General features: G+C 47.2%; 1 non-coding gene across 1 annotated transcript; it reads left to right on the top strand.

The window, feature by feature from the left end:
* Positions 1 to 550: 550 nt before the first annotated feature.
* LOC119472234 lies at positions 551 to 656 on the top strand. The gene has a single exon (XR_005201352.1). It is a non-coding gene; the product is annotated as a U6 spliceosomal RNA (small nuclear RNA).
* Positions 657 to 5,333: the final 4,677 nt, after the last annotated feature.

Raw genomic sequence — 5,333 nt, 5'->3', positions numbered from 1 at the left:
AAAAAAAAAAAAAAAAGGTCCAGCCTGCCTGTGTGTGAACTGCTCTTCCCCACACCCCACCCCAAGCAGGCTTCAGAAGAACATCCTTCTCCAGCAGCCAATTTGCACTGACACGGGTGGGCTGACTTGCAACAGGCAAGTGAGCTTGTTTTCCTGGGGAGACACATGGGGGAGTCCGTGGTTCAGTACATCCACTGCCTTGCCCAGCACAAAGCCGGAGATGGAGATGGCCCCACTGTTTTTAGCCCAAGGCCCTTGATGCCTGTGTGTTGGCTTCCTCTGCATCAGACTAGTCAGTCAGGTAGAGGTTTCCCTCCTGCTGGCAAGATGGGGCCAATCATTCCTGCTGGTCCACCTGGGAGTAAGCAAAGGTCTCGAGCTTGGCTCAGGCTCCAGGGCTCTCCCAGGTCCTCAACCCTGTCCATGGCCTCACCTTGACCTTGAGCATAGCATGACTTCAGGAGGAGTGCTGGTTGAGCCGGGTGCTTCCTCCAGTCCAATTTCCATTGGCCAAGAGGAAGGGCTGCTCAAAATCAGCAAAGCTCACTGTGCTGCCTTTGGCAGCGCGCATATGCTAAAACTGGAACGATACAGAGAAGATTAGCTTGCCTCTGTGCAAAGATGCCACAAAAATGTGTGAAGTGTCCCATATAAAAAAATAATAATAACAGGCCAGCACGCGGTGGCTCACAGCTATAATCCCAGACTTTGGGAGACCAAGGTAGGCGGATCACTTGAAGTCGGAAGTTCGAGACCAGCCTGGGCAATATGGCAAATCCCTGTCTCTACTAAAAATACAAAATTAGCCAGCCGTAGTGGTGGGTGCCTGTAATCCTAGCTACTCAGGAGGCTGAGGCAGGAGGATCATTTGAACTTGACCCTGAGACACAGAGGTTTTAGTGAGCCGAGATCATGCCACTGCACTCTAGCCTGGGTGACAGAGCAATACTCTGTCTCTAAATAAACAGATGATAGAACAACACGAAATAAAATAAACTATGACTTGGCACGTTCCTATAACACATCTTATTGATGTGATAGCAATGAGCAGAGATTGCTGCATGGCACTCCAGCCTGGGAGAAAGAGAGAGACTCGTGTCTCAGAAAAAAAAAAAAATTATCATCATTGTCATCCTCATATAAAATCAGCAAAGCTAGCGATAGGCTTCTGCACGAGGCCAGGAATCAGGGTGATTTCCCTATAGTCTTCTGGGATCACCGGGTCTCCCTCTGCAGGGTCCAGGAGGTGGAACCCTGTGTAAGCAGTGAGGGGAAGGGCAGTTCTCCACACAGGGGCTGCTTGCTTTCTGGGGACCAGTTTCCTTTCTCTGCTCTGTTCTCAGAGTTGAACCATCTCCACCCCAGACTGTGTCTTTCCAGGTCTCACCTTCCCCCCCTCCTGCCTGAGCAGAGCTCTGTTCTAGAACCAGGTCTGTCTTTGACCCTTTGTTGCTCCTCTTCCCACCAGCACAGGGCCTCATCCTTTCCTGGTGGAGCTCTACACAGAACAGTGACAGGGAGGGCCCAAGGCCAGCCCCGGGTGCCTCCTCCCTTGAGCCCAGGAGTCACCCCAGCCCGATGTCTGGGCTCCCGGCATTGTGTGCATCTTCCCTGGGGAGGGAGGGAGAAAGCTGTGAGGTTTTCCTGTCCGTTTCCCCAGCCCTTTCTGAGTCAGAGCTGATCCCTCTCTGGCTCCCTCACCTGCCCCTGTGAGCCTGTGTGTAGCAAGTGCCTTAGGATGAGCCCGCTGAACCTGCAGAGACATCCTGCTGAGCACCTCCCCAGAGAAGGCAGCAAACCCATAGGCAGGAAGAAAGGACAGTTAGCATGTGTGTGTATGTGTGTGTGTGTGTGCTGAGGTCAGGGAGGCTTATGGGGATGTTTTCATTCTCACCCAGACCTTGAATTTTGTTTGTTTGTTTTTGAGACAGGGTCTCACCCTGTCACCCAAGCTGGAGGGCAGTGGCTCAATCATATTCACTGCAGTCTCGAACTGCTGGACTCAAGTGATCCTCTGATCTCAGCCTCCTGAGTAGCTTGGACTATACCTAGGCACCACCATACCCAACTAATTTTTTATTTTATTTTTCATAGAGATGGGTTCTTGCTTTGATGACCAGGCTAGTCTCAAAACTTTTGGCCTCCAGCGATCCTACTGCCTTGGCCTCTCAAAGTGCTGGGATTACAGGTGTGTACCATTACCTATGGAGAGATTTCAATACAAAGGGAATATTTATAATAGAGGAAGCGTAACAAAATTGTTTCTTATTTATTTTCTTTTTTAAAAATTTTTTATTTTTATTTTTATAAAGACGGGATTTCACCATGTTGGCCAGGCTGGTCTTGAACTCCTGACCTCAGGTGATCCGCTTGCCTCGCCCTCCCAAAGTGCTGAGATTATAGGCGTGAGCCACCATGCCCTGCGATTTTTTATTTATTTATTTATTTATTTTTTTATTGAGATGAAGTCTTGCTCTGTCACCCAGGCTGGAATGCAGTAGTGCCATATTGGCTCACTGCAACCTCCATCTCCAGGGTTCAAGCAATTCTCCTGCCTCAGCCTCCCGAGTAGCTGTGATTACAGGTGTGTGCCACCACACCGGGCTAATTTTTTGGTATTTTTAGTAGAGACAGGGTTTCATCATGCTCACCATGTTGGTCTCGAATTCCTGATCTCAGGTGAACCACCCACCTTGGCCTCCCAAAGTGCTGGAATTACAGGCATAAGCCATCAGGCCTGGCCAATTTTTTTCTTAGAACAAGTGATTAATAAAATATGACATGAGGCCGGTGCAGTGGCTCAAGCCTGTAATCCCAGCACTTTGGGAGACTGAGGCGGGTGGATCACTTGAGCAGAGGAGTTCGAGACCAGCCTGGCCAACATGGTGAAAACCCAATGCTACTATAACTAGAAAAATTATCTGGGCATGGTTGTGCACACCTGCACTGTTACTTGGCAGGCTGAGGCATGAGAATCACTTGAACCCAAGACATAGAGGTTGTAGTGAGCTGAGATCATGCCACTGCACTCCAGCTGGGTGACAGAGCAATACTCTGTCTCTAAATAAATAGATGATACAACAATACAAAATAAAATCAACTATGACTTGACACATTCCTATAATCACATCCTATAAAGCAATTTAAACTGATAAGTCCATAGTGTACCATGCTTAAGAGTGGATTCTACTGACCAGACTGGGTTTGAATTAAATCTCTGCCACTCACAGTGTGCATAACTGTGAACAATTTAATTTTCCTCCCTGTACACCTCAGTTTCCTCATCTATAAAAAGGAGATATTAATGGTACTCATTCATAGGGTTGTTGATGATTGAAAGAATTAATGCATGCAAAGCACTTAAATGCTTGTCACATAGTAAGTGCTCAATATATGTTATTATGTAATGAGATAGGGGAAATTCATCTTCTTTAAAAAAAGTCCAAGTGCAGGAGCAGTTCTCTTTTTTTTTTTTTTGAGACGGAGTTTCGCTCTTGTTACCCAGGCTGGAGTACAATGGCGCGATCTCGGCTCACCGCAACGTCCGCCTCCCGGGTTCAGGCAATTCTCCTGCCCCAGCCTCCTGAGTCGCTGGGATTACAGGCACGCGCCACCATGCCCAGCTAATGTTTTGTATTTTTAGTAGAGACGGGGTTTCACCATGTTGACCAGGATGGTCTCGATCTCTTGACCTCGTGATCCACCCGCCTCGGCCTCCCACAGAGCTGGGATTACAGGCTTGAGCCACCGCGCCCGGCAAGAGCAGTTCTCTTAACTGAAACTAACCTAACCAACATTTACCTCCAATTCCCTATAAAACATATGAATGGGCCAGGTGCGGTGGCTCACTCCTGTAATCTCAGCACTTTGGGAGTCTGAGGCGACAGATCACAAGGTCAGGAGTTTGAAACCAGCCTGACCAACATGGTGAACCCTGTCTCTACTAAAAATACAAAAATTAGCCGGGTGTGGTGACACATGCCTGTAATACCAGCTACTCAGAAGGCTTAGGCAGGAGAATTGCTTGAACCTGGGAGGCGGAGATTGTGGTGAGCTGAGATCTCGCTACTGTACTCTAGCCTGGGCAACAGAGTGAGACTCCATCTTGAATATATATATGTATATATGAGTGATATTAACAGCCTATTGACTTTTATGTCCGGTAGATTATTAATGGGAAGCCATTTGAATTAACCAACCAACTTCCAATTCTCTTCATACAAAGTTTTTAAAAACGGACTCTGCCATAGCAGGTAAAGATCCTATCTTTTTTCATCAGAAATGTCTATATATGCAATCAAAAAAATTCAGGGCCAGGCATGGTGGCTCACGCCTGTAATGCTAGCACTTTGGGAGGCTGAGGTGGATGGATCACCTGAGGTCAGGAGTTCAAGACCAGCCTGGCCGCCAGGCACACTGGCTCATGCCTGTAATCCCAGCACTTTGGAAGGCCAAGACAGGCAAATCACCTGAAGTCAGCAGTTCAAGACCAGCTCGGCCAACATGGTGAAACCCGGTTTCTACTGAAATAAAAAATTATCCAGGCATGATGGCGGGTGCCTGTAATCCTAGCTCCTCAGGAAGCTGAGGTGGGAGAATCGCTTGAACCCAGCAGACAGTGGTTGCAGTGAGCCGAGATTGCGCCACTACATGCCAGCCCAGGTGGCTGAGTGAGAATCTATCTGAAAAAAAAAAAAAATTCTGGAAGGATACTTATACCCAATAATACTGCCTTTTCAAAAGTCTTAAATTGAAAAAATAAAATAAAATAAAAATCTTAAATTGGCCAGGCCTGGTGGCCCATGCTTGTAATCCCAGCACTTTGGGAGGCTGACACAGGAGGATCACTTGAGGCCAGGAGTTCCAGACCAGCCTGGGTAACATAGGGACACCCCGTCTCTACAATTTTTTTCTTTTAATTATCCAGGCATGGTGGTGTATACCTATAGTCCTATCTATTCAGGAGGCTGAGGCAGGAGCATTGCTTGAGCTTAGGAGTTTGAGGCTACAGTGAGACATGATTGCACCACTGCACTCTAGCCTGGACAAAAGAGCAAGATCCTATCTCTAAAAATAAAAAATCTTAAAAGCACATGAGACCCAAATGTCCATCAGCTGATAAACATATTTTTATTTTTATTTTTTATTTTACTTTTTGAGATGAGGTCTCACTTTGTCACCCAGGTTGGAGTTGCAGTGGTGTGATCTTGGCTCACTGCAGCCTCTACATCCTGAGCTAAAATGATCCTTCTGCCATGGCCTTCCACATACTATGATTACAGCCATGAGCCACCGAAGCAGGCCCTAGATTTTTCAAATGTGACATCCATGCA

This window comes from Cebus imitator, unplaced genomic scaffold (genome assembly GCF_001604975.1).
Source record: "Cebus imitator isolate Cc_AM_T3 unplaced genomic scaffold, Cebus_imitator-1.0 Scaffold4, whole genome shotgun sequence".
Classification (NCBI taxonomy): Eukaryota; Metazoa; Chordata; class Mammalia; order Primates; family Cebidae; genus Cebus; species Cebus imitator.
The sequence above is the reverse complement of the archived record's forward strand: the minus strand, read 5'-3'. Positions and strand labels throughout refer to the sequence as shown.